Below are 16,307 nucleotides of genomic sequence, written 5' to 3' on the forward strand. Positions count from 1 at the left end.
AAGGGAATATCTTCCTATAAACACGAGACAGAAGCATTCTCAGAAACTTCTTTGCGATGTGTGCATTCAACCCACAGGGTTGAACCTGCCTTACGATAGGGCCGTTTGGAAACAGCCTTTTTGTAAAATCTGCAAGTGGGTATTTGGAGCGCATTGAGGCCTGTGCTGGAAAGGGAAACACCTTCACATAGAAACTAGACAGAAGCATTCTCAGAAACTTCTGTGTGATGAGTGCATTCAACTCACAGACTTGAACCTTCCTTTTGATAGAGAAGTTTTGAAACACTCTTTTAGTGGCATCTGAATGAGGATCTTTGGAGCGCTTCGAGGCCAATGCTGGAAAACGAAATATCATCACATAGAAACTAGACAGAAGTATTCTCAGAAACTTCTTTGTGATGAGTGCATTCAACTCACAGACTTGAACGTTCCTCTTGATAGAACAGTTTTGAAACACTGCTTTTGTAGAATCTGCAAGTGTTTATTTGGAGCGCTTTGAGGCCTGTGTTGGAAAAGGAAATATCTTCACAGAAAAACCAGACGGAAGCATTCTCAGAAACTTTTTTGTGATGAGTGCATTCAACTCACAGACTTGAAGCTTCCTTTTGAAAGAGCAGTTTTGAAACACTCTTTTTGCAGAATCTGCAAGTGGACATATGGAGCGCTTAGAGGCCTCTGCTGGAAAAGGAAATATCTTCACATACAAACTAGACAGAAGCATTCTCAGAAACGTCTTTGTCATGTGTGCATTGAACTCACGGAGTTGAACCTTTCTCTTGATAGAGAAGTTTTGAAACACTCTTTTTGAGTAGAATCTTCAGGTGGACGTCTGGATTGCTTTGATTACTGTGCTGGGAAAGGAAATATCTTCACGTAGAAACTAGACGAAGGCATTCTGAGAAAGTTCCCTGTACTTTGTGCATTCAACTCACAGAGTTCCTCCTTCCTTTTGATAGAGCACTTTGGAAACACTCTTTTTGTAGAATCTGCAAGTGGATATTTGGAGCGCTTCGACGCCTATGCTGCCAAAGGAAATATCATTGCATAAAAACTAGATGGAAGCATTCTTAGAAACTCCTTTGTGGTGAGTGCATTCACCTCGCAGAGTTGAACCTTCGTTTTGATACACCAGTTTTGAAGCACTGTTTTTGTAGTATTCGCAAGTGGATATTTGGAGCGCGTTGAGGCTTGAGTTGGAAAAGGAAATATCTTCACGTACCAACTAGACAGAAGCATTCTGAGAAGCTTCTTTGTCATGTGGGGATTGAACTCACGGGGTTGAACATTCCTTTTCATAGAGCGGTTCTGCAAGACTCTTTTTGTGGAAACTGCAAGTGGATATTTGGTGCGATTGCGGCATCTAGTGGAAAAGAGGATACACTACGATGAAAACCAGATTGAACTCTTCTCAGCAACTTCTTTGCGATGAGTGCATTCTACTCACAGAGTCGAACCTTCCTTTCGAGAGAAGAGTTTTGAAACACTCTTTTTGTGGAATCTGCAAGGGGATTACTGGGGCGCTTTGATGCCTATGCTGCAAAAGGGAATATCTTCACACAAAAACTAGACAGAAGCATTCTCAGAAACCTTTTCTGATGTGCGCATTCAACTCACCGAGTTGAACATTCCTTTTGATAGAACAGTTTTGAAACCCTCTTTCTGTAGAATCTGCAAGTGGAGATTTGGAGTGCTTTGAGTCCGACCGTGGAAAAGGAAATAACTTCACTTAGAACCTAGACAGAAGCATTCTCAGAGACTTCCCTGTGCTTTCCGCACTCAACTCACAGAGTTGATCCTTCCTTATGATCGAACAGTTCTGAAACACTCTTTTTGTAGAATCTGCAAGTCGATATTTGGAACGCTTTGAGGCCTGGGCTGGAAAAGGAAATATCTTCCCAAGAAAACTAGAGAGAAGCATTCTCAGAAACTTCCTTGTGATGTGCGCATTCAACTCCCAGAGTTGAAGCTTCCTTTTGCTATAGCAGTTTTGAAACCCTCTTTTGGTAGAATCTTCAAGGGGATATTTGGTGTGCTGAGAGGCCAACAGTGGAAAAGGAAATATCTTCACATAAAAACTAGACGGAAGCATTCTCAGAAACGACCCTGTGCTTTATGCGTTCAACTCACAGAGAGGAATCTTCCTTTTGAGAGCGCAGTTTTGAAACACTCTTTTTGCAGAAAGAATTTGCTAGGGGATGTTTGGAGCTTTTGGAGGCCCATGGTGGAAAAGGAAATATCTTCACATACAAACTAGACAGAAGCATTCCCACAAACTTCTTTGTGATGAGTGCATTCAACTCACAGACTTGAACCTTCCTTTTGAAAGAGCAGTTTGGAAACCCTCCTTTTGTAGAATCTGCAAGTGGCTATTTGGAGCGCTTTTGAGGCCTTTCCTGGGAAATGAAATATCTTCACCTAAAAACTAGAGAGAAGCATTCTCAGAAACTTCTTTGCGATGTGTGCATTCAACTCACAGGGTTGAACCTTCCTTTGGATAGAGCAGTTTTGAAACACACTTTTTGTAGAATCTGCAAGTGGATATTTGGAGCGCTTTGAGGCCTATGCTGGAAAAGGGAATATCTTCATATAAACACTAGACAGAAGCATTCTCAGAAACTTCTTTGCGATGTGTGCATTCAACGCACAGGGTTGAACCTGCCTTTCGATAGGGCCGTTTGGAAACAGCCCTTTTGCAAAATCTGCAAGTGGGTATTTGGAGCGCATTGAGGCCTATGCTGGAAAGGGAAACACCTTCACATAGAAAGTAGACAGAAGCATTCTCAGAAACTTCTGTGTGATGAGTGCATTCAACTCACAGACTTGAACCTTCCTTTTGATAGAGAAGTTTTGAAACACTCTTTTGGTGGCATCTGAATGAGGATCTTTGGAGCGCTTCGAGGCCAATGCTGGAAAACGAAATATCATCACATAGAAACTAGACAGAAGTATTCTCAGAAACTTCTTTGTGATGAGTGCATTCAACTCACAGACTTGAACGTTCCTCTTGATAGAACAGTTTTGAAACACTCCTTTTGTAGAATCTGCAAGTGTTTATTTGGAGCGCTTTGAGGCCTGTGTTGGAAAAGGAAATATCTTCACAGAAAAACTAGACGGAAGCATTCTCAGAAACTTTTTTGTGATGAGTGCATTCAACTCACAGACTTGAAGCTTCCTTTTGAAAGAGCAGTTTTGAAACACTCTTTTTGCAGAATCTGCAAGTGGACATATGGAGCGCTTAGAGGCCTCTGCTGGAAAAGGAAATATCTTCACATACAAACTAGACAGAAGCATTCTCAGAAACGTCTTTGTCATGTGTGCATTGAACTCAGGGAGTTCAACCTTTCTCTTGATAGAGAAGTTTTGAAACACTCTTTTTGAGTAGAATCTTCAGGTGGACGTCTGGAATGGTTTGAGGCCTGTGCTGGGAAAGGAAATATCTTCACGTAGAAACTAGACGAAGGCATTCTCAGAAAGTTCCCAGTACTTTGTGCATTCACTTCACAGAGTTCAACCTTCCTTTTGATAGAGCAGTTTGGAAACACTCTTTTTGTAGAATCTGAAAGTGGATATTTGGAGCGCTTCAAGGCCTATGCTGCAAAAGGAAACATCATTGCATAAAAACTAGATGGAAGCATTCTCAGAAACTCCTTTGTGGTGAGTGCATTCACCTCGCAGAGTTGAACCTTCGTTTTGATACACCAGTTATGAAGCACTGTTTTTGTAGTATTCGCAAGTGGATATTTGGAGCACGTTGAGGCTTGAGTTGGAAAAGGAAATATCTTCACGTACCAACTAGACAGAAGCATTCTCAGAAGCTTCTTTGTCATGTGGGGATTGAACACACGGGGTTGAACATTCCTTTTCATAGAGCGGTTCTGCAAGACTCTTTTTGTGGAAACTGCAAGTGGATATTTGGTGCGATTGCGGCATCTAGTGGAAAAGAGGATACACTACGATGAAAACCAGATTGAACTCTTCTCAGCAACTTCTTTGCGATGAGTGCATTCTACTCACAGAGTCGAACCTTCCTTTCGAGAGAAGAGTTTTGAAACACTCTTTTTGTGGAATCTGCAAGGGGATTACTGGGGCGCTTTGATGCCTATGCTGCAAAAGGGAATATCTTCACACAAAAACTAGACAGAAGCATTCTCAGAAACCTTTTCTGATGTGCGCATTCAACTCACCGAGTTGAACTTTCCTTTTGATAGAACAGTCTTGAAACCCTCTTTTGTAGAATCTGCAAGTGGAGATTTGGAGTGCTTTGAGTCCGACCGAGGAAAAGGAAATAACTTCACTTAGAACCTAGACAGAAGCATTCTCAGAGACTTCCCTGTGCTTTCCGCACTCAACTCACAGAGTTGATCCTTCCTTATGATCGAACAGTTCTGAAACACTCTTTTTGTAGAATCTGCAAGTCGATATTTGGAACGCTTTGAGGCCTGGGCTGGAAAAGGAAATATCTTCCCAAGAAAACTAGAGAGAAGCATTCTCAGAAACTTCTTTGTGATGTGCGCATTCAACTCGCAGAGTTGAAGCTTCCTTTTGCTATAGCAGTTTTGAAACCCTCTTTTGGTAGAATCTTCAAGGGGATATTTGGTGTGCTGAGAGGCCAACAGTGGAAAAGGAAATATCTTCACATAAAAACTAGACGGAAGCATTCTCAGAAACGACCCTGTGCTTTATGCGTTCAACTCACAGAGAGGAATCTTCCTTTTGAGAGCGCAGTTTTGAAACACTCTTTTTGCAGAAAGAATTTGCTAGGGGATGTTTGGAGCTTTTGGAGGCCCATGGTGGAAAAGGAAATATCTTCACATACAAACTAGACAGAAGCATTCCCACAAACTTCTTTGTGATGAGTGCATTCAACTCACAGACTTGAACCTTCCTTTTGAAAGAGCAGTTTGGAAACCCTCCTTTTGTAGAATCTGCAAGTGGCTATTTGGAGCGTTTTTGAGGCCTTTCCTGGGAAATGAAATATCTTCACCTAAAAACTAGAGAGAAGCATTCTCAGAAACTTCTTTGCGATGTGTGCATTCAACTCACAGGGTTGAACCTTCCTTTGGATAGAGCAGTTTTGAAACACACTTTTTGTAGAATCTGCAAGTGGATATTTGGAGCGCTTTGAGGCCTATGCTGGAAAAGGGAATATCTTCATATAAACACTAGACAGAAGCATTCTCAGAAACTTCTTTGCGATGTGTGCATTCAACGCACAGGTTTGAACCTGCCTTTCGATAGGGCCGTTTGGAAACAGCCCTTTTGTAAAATCTGCAAGTGGGTATTTGGAGCGCATTGAGGCCGATGCTGGAAAGGGAAACACCTTCACATAGAAAGTAGACAGAAGCATTCTCAGAAACTTCTGTGTGATGAGTGCATTCAACTCACAGACTTGAACCTTCCTTTTGATAGAGAAGTTTTGAAACACTCTTTTAGTGGCATCTGAATGAGGATCTTTGGAGCGCTTCGAGGCCAATGCTGGAAAACGAAATATCATCACATAGAAACTAGACAGAAGTATTCTCAGAAACTTCTTTGTGATGAGTGCATTCAACTCACAGACTTGAACGTTCCTCTTGATAGAACAGTTTTGAAACACTCCTTTTGTAGAATCTGCAAGTGTTTCTTTGGAGCGCTTTGAGGCCTGTGTTGGAAAAGGGAATATCTTCACAGAAAAACTAGACAGAAGCATTCTCAGAAACTTTTTTGTGATGAGTGCATTCAACTCACAGACTTGAAGCTTCCTTTTGAAAGAGCAGTTTTGAAACACTCTTTTTGCAGAATCTGCAAGTGGACATATGGAGCGCTTAGAGGCCTCTGCTGGAAAAGGAAATATCTTCACATACAAACTAGACAGAAGCATTCTCAGAAACGTCTTTGTCATGTGTGCATTGAACTCAGGGAGTTGAACCTTTCTTTTGATAGAGAAGTTTTGAAACACTCTTTTTGAGTAGAATCTTCAGGTGGACGTCTGGATTGCTTTGATTCCTGTGCTGGGAAAGAAAATATCTTCACGTAGAAACTAGACGAAGGCATTCTCAGAAATTTCCCTGTACTTTGTGCATTCAACTCACAGAGTTCATCCTTCCTTTTGATAGAGCACTTTGGAAACACTCTTTTTGTAGAATCTGCAAGTGGATATTTGGAGCGCTTCGAGGCCTATGCTGCCAAAGGAAATATCATTGCATAAAAACTAGATGGAAGCATTCTCAGAAACTCCTTTGTGGTGAGTGCATTCACCTCGCAGAGTTGAACCTTCGTTTTGATACACCAGTTTTGAAGCACTGTTTTTGTAGTATTCGCAAGTGGATATTTGGAGCGCGTTGAGGCTTGAGTTGGAAAAGGAAATATCTTCACGTACCAACTAGACAGAAGCATTCTCAGAAGCTTCTTTGTCATGTGGGGATTGAACTCACGGGGTTGAACATTCCTTTTCATAGAGCGGTTCTGCAAGACTCTTTTTGTGGAAACTGCAAGTGGATATTTGGTGCGATTGCGGCATCTAGTGGAAAAGAGGATACACTACGATGAAAACCAGATTGAACTCTTCTCAGCAACTTCTTTGCGATGAGTGCATTCTACTCACAGAGTCGAACCTTCCTTTCGAGAGAAGAGTTTTGAAACACTCTTTTTGTGGAATCTGCAAGGGGATTACTGGGGCGCTTTGATGCCTATGCTGCAAAAGGGAATATCTTCACACAAAAACTAGACAGAAGCATTCTCAGAAACCTTTTCTGATGTGCGCATTCAACTCACCGAGTTGAACTTTCCTTTTGATAGAACAGTTTTGAAACCCTCTTTTTGTAGAATCTGCAAGTGGAGATTTGGAGTGCTTTGAGTCCGACCGTGGAAAAGGAAATAACTTCACTTAGAACCTAGACAGAAGCATTCTCAGAGACTTCCCTGTGCTTTCTGCACTCAACTCACAGAGTTGATCCTTCCTTATGATCGAACAGTTCTGAAACACTCTTTTTGTAGAATCTGCAAGTCGATATTTGGAACGCTTTGAGGCCTGGGCTGGAAAAGGAAATATCTTCCCAAGAAAACTAGAGAGAAGCATTCTCAGAAACTTCTTTGTGATGTGCGCATTCAACTCCCAGAGTTGAAGCTTCCTTTTGCTATAGCAGTTTTGAAACCCTCTTTTGGTAGAATCTTCAAGGGGATATTTGGTGTGCTGAGAGGCCAACAGTGGAAAAGGAAATATCTTCACATAAAAGCTAGACGGAAGCATTCTCAGAAACGACCCTGTGCTTTATGCGTTCAACTCACAGAGAGGAATCTTCCTTTTGAGAGCGCAGTTTTGAAACACTCTTTTTGCAGAAAGAATTTGCTAGGGGATGTTTGGAGCTTTTGGAGGCCCATGGTGGAAAAGGAAATATCTTCACATACAAACTAGACAGAAGCATTCCCACAAACTTCTTTGTGATGAGTGCATTCAACTCACAGACTTGAACCTTCCTTTTGAAAGAGCAGTTTGGAAACCCTCCTTTTGTAGAATCTGCAAGTGGCTATTTGGAGCGTTTTTGAGGCCTTTCCTGGGAAATGAAATATCTTCACCTAAAAACTAGAGAGAAGCATTCTCAGAAACTTCTTTGCGATGTGTGCATTCAACTCACAGGGTTGAACCTTCCTTTGGATAGAGCAGTTTTGAAACACACTTTTTGTAGAATCTGCAAGTGGATATTTGGAGCGCTTTGAGGCCTATGCTGGAAAAGGGAATATCTTCATATAAACACTAGACAGAAGCATTCTCAGAAACTTCTTTGCGATGTGTGCATTCAACGCACAGGGTTGAACCTGCCTTTCGATAGGGCCGTTTGGAAACAGCCTTTTTGTAAAATCTGCAAGTGGGTATTTGGAGCGCATTGAGGCCTATGCTGGAAAGGGAAACACCTTCACATAGAAACTAGACAGAAGCATTCTCAGAAACTTCTGTGTGATGAGTGCATTGAACTCACAGACTTGAACCTTCCTTTTGATAGAGAAGTTTTGAAACACTCTTTTAGTGGCATCTGAATGAGGATCTTTGGAGCGCTTCGAGGCCAATGCTGGAAAACGAAATATCATCACATAGAAACTAGACAGAAGTATTCTCAGAAACTTCTTTGTGATGAGTGCATTCAACTCACAGACTTGAACGTTCCTCTTGATAGAAGAGTTTTGAAACACTCCTTTTGTAGAATCTGCAAGTGTTTATTTGGAGCGCTTTGAGGCCGGTGTTGGAAAAGGAAATATCTTCACAGAAAAACTAGACAGAAGCATTCTCAGAAACTTTTTTGTGATGAGTGCATTCAACTCACAGACTTGAAGCTTCCTTTTGAAAGAGCAGTTTTGAAACACTCTTTTTGCAGAATCTGCAAGTGGACATCTGGAGCGCTTAGAGGCCTCTGCTGGAAAAGGAAATATCTTCACATACAAACTAGACAGAAGCATTCTCAGAAACGTCTTTGTCATGAGTGCATTGAACTCACGGCGTTGAACCTTTCTTTTGTTAGAGTAGTTTTGAAACACTCTTTTTGAGTAGAATCTACAGGTGGACGTCTGGAATGCTTTGAGGCCTGTGCTGGGAAAGGAAATATCTTCACGTAGAAACTAGACGAAGGCATTCTCAGAAAGTTCCCTGTACTTTGTGCATTCAACTCACAGAGTTCAACCTTCCTTTTGAGAGAGCACTTTTGAAACACTCTTTTTGTAGAATCTGCAAGTGGATATTTGGAGCGCTTCGAAGCCTATGCTGCCAAAGGAAATATCATTGCATAAAAACTAGATGGAAGCATTCTCAGAAACTCCTTTGTGGTGAGTGCATTCACCTCGCAGAGTTGAACCTTCGTTTTGATACACCAGTTTTGAAGCACTGTTTTTGTAGTATTCGCAAGTGGATATTTGGAGCGCGTTGAGGCTTGAGTTGGAAAAGGAAATATCTTCACGTACCAACTAGACAGAAGCATTCTCAGAAGCTTCTTTGTCATGTGGGGATTGAACTCACGGGGTTGAACATTCCTTTTCATAGGGCGGTTCTGCAAGACTCTTTTTGTGGAAACTGCAAGTGGATATTTGGTGCGATTGCGGCATCTAGTGGAAAAGAGGATACACTACGATGAAAACCAGATTGAACTCTTCTCAGCAACTTCTTTGCGATGAGTGCATTCTACTCACAGAGTCGAACCTTCCTTTCGAGAGAAGAGTTTTGAAACACTCTTTTTGTGGAATCTGCAAGGGGATTACTGGGGCGCTTTGATGCCTATGCTGCAAAAGGGAATATCTTCACACAAAAACTAGACAGAAGCATTCTCAGAAACCTTTTCTGATGTGCGCATTCAACTCACCGAGTTGAACTTTCCTTTTGATAGAACAGTTTTGAAACCCTCTTTTTGTAGAATCTGCAAGTGGAGATTTGGAGTGCTTTGAGTCCGACCGTGGAAAAGGAAATAACTTCACTTAGAACCTAGACAGAAGCATTCTCAGAGACTTCCCTGTGCTTTCTGCACTCAACTCACAGAGTTGATCCTTCCTTATGATCGAACAGTTCTGAAACACTCTTTTTGTAGAATCTGCAAGTCGATATTTGGAACGCTTTGAGGCCTGGGCTGGAAAAGGAAATATCTTCCCAAGAAAACTAGAGAGAAGCATTCTCAGAAACTTCTTTGTGATGTGCGCATTCAACTCCCAGAGTTGAAGCCTCCTTTTGCTATAGCAGTTTTGAAACCCTCTTTTGGTAGAATCTTCAAGGGGATATTTGGTGTGCTGAGAGGCCAACAGTGGAAAAGGAAATATCTTCACATAAAAACTAGACGGAAGCATTCTCAGAAACGACCCTGTGCTTTATGCGTTCAACTCACAGAGAGGAATCTTCCTTTTGAGAGCGCAGTTTTGAAACACTCTTTTTGCAGAAAGAATTTGCTAGGGGATGTTTGGAGCTTTTGGAGGCCCATGGTGGAAAAGGAAATATCTTCACATACAAACTAGACAGAAGCATTCCCACAAACTTCTTTGTGATGAGTGCATTCAACTCACAGACTTGAACCTTCCTTTTGAAAGAGCAGTTTGGAAACCCTCCTTTTGTAGAATCTGCAAGTGGCTATTTGGAGCGTTTTTGAGGCCTTTCCTGGGAAATGAAATATCTTCACCTAAAAACTAGAGAGAAGCATTCTCAGAAACTTCTTTGCGATGTGTGCATTCAACTCACAGGGTTGAACCTTCCTTTGGATAGAGCAGTTTTGAAACACACTTTTTGTAGAATCTGCAAGTGGATATTTGGAGCGCTTTGAGGCCTATGCTGGAAAAGGGAATATCTTCATATAAACACTAGACAGAAGCATTCTCAGAAACTTCTTTGCGATGTGTGCATTCAACGCACAGGGTTGAACCTGCCTTTCGATAGGGCCGTTTGGAAACAGCCCTTTTGTAAAATCTGCAAGTGGGTATTTGGAGCGCATTGAGGCCGATGCTGGAAAGGGAAACACCTTCACATAGAAAGTAGACAGAAGCATTCTCAGAAACTTCTGTGTGATGAGTGCATTCAACTCACAGACTTGAACCTTCCTTTTGATAGAGAAGTTTTGAAACACTCTTTTAGTGGCATCTGAATGAGGATCTTTGGAGCGCTTCGAGGCCAATGCTGGAAAACGAAATATCATCACATAGAAACTAGACAGAAGTATTCTCAGAAACTTCTTTGTGATGAGTGCATTCAACTCACAGACTTGAACGTTCCTCTTGATAGAACAGTTTTGAAACACTCCTTTTGTAGAATCTGCAAGTGTTTCTTTGGAGCGCTTTGAGGCCTGTGTTGGAAAAGGGAATATCTTCACAGAAAAACTAGACAGAAGCATTCTCAGAAACTTCTTTGTGATGAGTGCATTCAACTCACAGACTTGAAGCTTCCTTTTGAAAGAGCAGTTTTGAAACACTCTTTTTGCAGAATCTGCAAGTGGACATATGGAGCGCTTAGAGGCCTCTGCTGGAAAAGGAAATATCTTCACATACAAACTAGACAGAAGCATTCTCAGAAACGTCTTTGTCATGTGTGCATTGAACTCAGGGAGTTCAACCTTTCTTTTGATAGAGAAGTTTTGAAACACTCTTTTTGAGTAGAATCTTCAGGTGGACGTCTGGATTGCTTTGATTCCTGTGCTGGGAAAGAAAATATCTTCACGTAGAAACTAGACGAAGGCATTCTGAGAAAGTTCCCTGTACTTTGTGCATTCAACTCACAGAGTTCCTCCTTCCTTTTGATAGAGCACTTTGGAAACACTCTTTTTGTAGAATCTGCAAGTGGATATTTGGAGCGCTTCGACGCCTATGCTGCCAAAGGAAATATCATTGCATAAAAACTAGATGGAAGCATTCTTAGAAACTCCTTTGTGGTGAGTGCATTCACCTCGCAGAGTTGAACCTTCGTTTTGATACACCAGTTTTGAAGCACTGTTTTTGTAGTATTCGCAAGTGGATATTTGGAGCGCGTTGAGGCTTGAGTTGGAAAAGGAAATATCTTCACGTACCAACTAGACAGAAGCATTCTCAGAAGCTTCTTTGTCATGTGGGGATTGAACTCACGGGGTTGAACATTCCTTTTCATAGAGCGGTTCTGCAAGACTCTTTTTGTGGAAACTGCAAGTGGATATTTGGTGCGATTGCGGCATCTAGTGGAAAAGAGGATACACTACGATGAAAACCAGATTGAACTCTTCTCAGCAACTTCTTTGCGATGAGTGCATTCTACTCACAGAGTCGAACCTTCCTTTCGAGAGAAGAGTTTTGAAACACTCTTTTTGTGGAATCTGCAAGGGGATTACTGGGGCGCTTTGATGCCTATGCTGCAAAAGGGAATATCTTCACACAAAAACTAGACAGAAGCATTCTCAGAAACCTTTTCTGATGTGCGCATTCAACTCACCGAGTTGAACTTTCCTTTTGATAGAACAGTTTTGAAACCCTCTTTCTGTAGAATCTGCAAGTGGAGATTTGGAGTGCTTTGAGTCCGACCGTGGAAAAGGAAATAACTTCACTTAGAACCTAGACAGAAGCATTCTCAGAGACTTCCCTGTGCTTTCCGCACTCAACTCACAGAGTTGATCCTTCCTTATGATCGAACAGTTCTGAAACACTCTTTTTGTAGAATCTGCAAGTCGATATTTGGAACGCTTTGAGGCCTGGGCTGGAAAAGGAAATATCTTCCCAAGAAAACTAGAGAGAAGCATTCTCAGAAACTTCCTTGTGATGTGCGCATTCAACTCCCAGAGTTGAAGCTTCCTTTTGCTATAGCAGTTTTGAAACCCTCTTTTGGTAGAATCTTCAAGGGGATATTTGGTGTGCTGAGAGGCCAACAGTGGAAAAGGAAATATCTTCACATAAAAACTAGACGGAAGCATTCTCAGAAACGACCCTGTGCTTTATGCGTTCAACTCACAGAGAGGAATCTTCCTTTTGAGAGCGCAGTTTTGAAACACTCTTTTTGCAGAAAGAATTTGCTAGGGGATGTTTGGAGCTTTTGGAGGCCCATGGTGGAAAAGGAAATATCTTCACATACAAACTAGACAGAAGCATTCCCACAAACTTCTTTGTGATGAGTGCATTCAACTCACAGACTTGAACCTTCCTTTTGAAAGAGCAGTTTGGAAACCCTCCTTTTGTAGAATCTGCAAGTGGCTATTTGGAGCGTTTTTGAGGCCTTTCCTGGGAAATGAAATATCTTCACCTAAAAACTAGAGAGAAGCATTCTCAGAAACTTCTTTGCGATGTGTGCATTCAACTCACAGGGTTGAACCTTCCTTTGGATAGAGCAGTTTTGAAACACACTTTTTGTAGAATCTGCAAGTGGATATTTGGAGCGCTTTGAGGCCTATGCTGGAAAAGGGAATATCTTCATATAAACACTAGACAGAAGCATTCTCAGAAACTTCTTTGCGATGTGTGCATTCAACGCACAGGGTTGAACCTGCCTTTCGATAGGGCCGTTTGGAAACAGCCCTTTTGTAAAATCTGCAAGTGGGTATTTGGAGCGCATTGAGGCCTATGCTGGAAAGGGAAACACCTTCACATAGAAAGTAGACAGAAGCATTCTCAGAAACTTCTGTGTGATGAGTGCATTCAACTCACAGACTTGAACCTTCCTTTTGATAGAGAAGTTTTGAAACACTCTTTTGGTGGCATCTGAATGAGGATCTTTGGAGCGCTTCGAGGCCAATGCTGGAAAACGAAATATCATCACATAGAAACTAGACAGAAGTATTCTCAGAAACTTCTTTGTGATGAGTGCATTCAACTCACAGACTTGAACGTTCCTCTTGATAGAACAGTTTTGAAACACTCCTTTTGTAGAATCTGCAAGTGTTTCTTTGGAGCGCTTTGAGGCCTGTGTTGGAAAAGGAAATATCTTCACAGAAAAACTAGACGGAAGCATTCTCAGAAACTTTTTTGTGATGAGTGCATTCAACTCACAGACTTGAAGCTTCCTTTTGAAAGAGCAGTTTTGAAACACTCTTTTTGCAGAATCTGCAAGTGGACATATGGAGCGCTTAGAGGCCTCTGCTGGAAAAGGAAATATCTTCACATACAAACTAGACAGAAGCATTCTCAGAAACGTCTTTGTCATGTGTGCATTGAACTCAGGGAGTTCAACCTTTCTTTTGATAGAGAAGTTTTGAAACACTCTTTTTGAGTAGAATCTTCAGGTGGACGTCTGGATTGCTTTGATTCCTGTGCTGGGAAAGAAAATATCTTCACGTAGAAACTAGACGAAGGCATTCTCAGAAAGTTCCCTGTACTTTGTGCATTCAACTCACAGAGTTCATCCTTCCTTTTGATAGAGCACTTTGGAAACACTCTTTTTGTAGAATCTGCAAGTGGATATTTGGAGCGCTTCGAGGCCTATGCTGCCAAAGGAAATATCATTGCATAAAAACTAGATGGAAGCATTCTCAGAAACTCCTTTGTGGTGAGTGCATTCACCTCGCAGAGTTGAACCTTCGTTTTGATACACCAGTTTTGAAGCACTGTTTTTGTAGTATTCGCAAGTGGATATTTGGAGCGCGTTGAGGCTTGAGTTGGAAAAGGAAATATCTTCACGTACCAACTAGACAGAAGCATTCTCAGAAGCTTCTTTGACATGTGGGGATTGAACTCACGGGGTTGAACATTCCTTTTCATAGAGCGATTCTGCAAGACTCTTTTTGTGGAAACTGCAAGTGGATATTTGGTGCGATTGCGGCATCTAGTGGAAAAGAGGATACAGTACGATGAAAACCAGATTGAACTCTTCTCAGCAACTTCTTTGCGATGAGTGCATTCTACTCACAGAGTCGAACCTTCCTTTCGAGAGAAGAGTTTTGAAACACTCTTTTTGTGGAATCTGCAAGGGGATTACTGGGGCGCTTTGATGCCTATGCTGCAAAAGGGAATATCTTCACACAAAAACTAGACAGAAGCATTCTCAGAAACCTTTTCTGATGTGCGCATTCAACTCACCGAGTTGAACTTTCCTTTTGATAGAACAGTTTTGAAACCCTCTTTTTGTAGAATCTGCAAGTGGAGATTTGGAGTGCTTTGAGTCCGACCGTGGAAAAGGAAATAACTTCACTTAGAACCTAGACAGAAGCATTCTCAGAGACTTCCCTGTGCTTTCTGCACTCAACTCACAGAGTTGATCCTTCCTTATGATCGAACAGTTCTGAAACTCTCTTTTTGTAGAATCTGCAAGTCGATATTTGGAACGCTTTGAGGCCTGGGCTGGAAAAGGAAATATCTTCCCAAGAAAACTAGAGAGAAGCATTCTCAGAAACTTCTTTGTGATGTGCGCATTCAACTCCCAGAGTTGAAGCTTCCTTTTGCTATAGCAGTTTTGAAACCCTCTTTTGGTAGAATCTTCAAGGGGATATTTGGTGTGCTGAGAGGCCAACAGTGGAAAAGGAAATATCTTCACATAAAAACTAGACGGAAGCATTCTCAGAAACGACCCTGTGCTTTATGCGTTCAACTCACAGAGAGGAATCTTCCTTTTGAGAGCGCAGTTTTGAAACACTCTTTTTGCAGAAAGAATTTGCTAGGGGATGTTTGGAGCTTTTGGAGGCCCATGGTGGAAAAGGAAATATCTTCACATACAAACTAGACAGAAGCATTCCCACAAACTTCTTTGTGATGAGTGCATTCAACTCACAGACTTGAACCTTCCTTTTGAAAGAGCAGTTTGGAAACCCTCCTTTTGTAGAATCTGCAAGTGGCTATTTGGAGCGTTTTTGAGGCCTTTCCTGGGAAATGAAATATCTTCACCTAAAAACTAGAGAGAAGCATTCTCAGAAACTTCTTTGCGATGTGTGCATTCAACTCACAGGGTTGAACCTTCCTTTGGATAGAGCAGTTTTGAAACACACTTTTTGTAGAATCTGCAAGTGGATATTTGGAGCGCTTTGAGGCCTATGCTGGAAAAGGGAATATCTTCATATAAACACTAGACAGAAGCATTCTCAGAAACTTCTTTGCGATGTGTGCATTCAACGCACAGGGTTGAACCTGCCTTTCGATAGGGCCGTTTGGAAACAGCCTTTTTGTAAAATCTGCAAGTGGGTATTTGGAGCGCATTGAGGCCGATGCTGGAAAGGGAAACACCTTCACATAGAAACTAGACAGAAGCATTCTCAGAAACTTCTGTGTGATGAGTGCATTCAACTCACAGACTGGAACCTTCCTTTTGATAGAGAAGATTTGAAACACTCTTTTAGTGGCATCTGAATGAGGATCTTTGGAGCGCTTCGAGGCCAATGCTGGAAAACGAAATATCATCCCATAGAAACTAGACAGAAGTATTCTCAGAAACTTCTTTGTGATGAGTGCATTCAACTCACAGACTTGAACGTTCCTCTTGATAGAACAGTTTTGAAACACTCCTTTTGTAGAATCTGCAAGTGTTTATTTGGAGCGCTTTGAGGCCTGTGTTGGAAAAGGAAATATCTTCATAGAAAAACTAGACAGAAGCATTCTCAGAAACTTTTTTGTGATGAGTGCATTCAACTCACAGACTTGAACCTTCCTTTTGAAAGAGCAGTTTTGAAACACTCTTTTTGCAGAATCTGCAAGTGGACATCTGGAGCGCTTAGAGGCCTCTGCTGGAAAAGGAAATATCTTCACATACAAACTAGACAGAAGCATTCTCAGAAACGTCTGTGTCATGTGTGCATTGAATTCAGGGAGTTGAACCTTTCTTTTGATAGAGAAGTTTTGAAACACTCTTTTTGAGTAGAATCTTCAGGTGGACCACTGGATTGCTTTGATTCCTGTTCTGGGACAGGAAATATCTTCACGTAGAAACTAGACGA

Source organism: Pongo abelii, chromosome 7, assembly GCF_028885655.2.
Source record: "Pongo abelii isolate AG06213 chromosome 7, NHGRI_mPonAbe1-v2.0_pri, whole genome shotgun sequence".
NCBI classification, from domain to species: Eukaryota; Metazoa; Chordata; class Mammalia; order Primates; family Hominidae; genus Pongo; species Pongo abelii.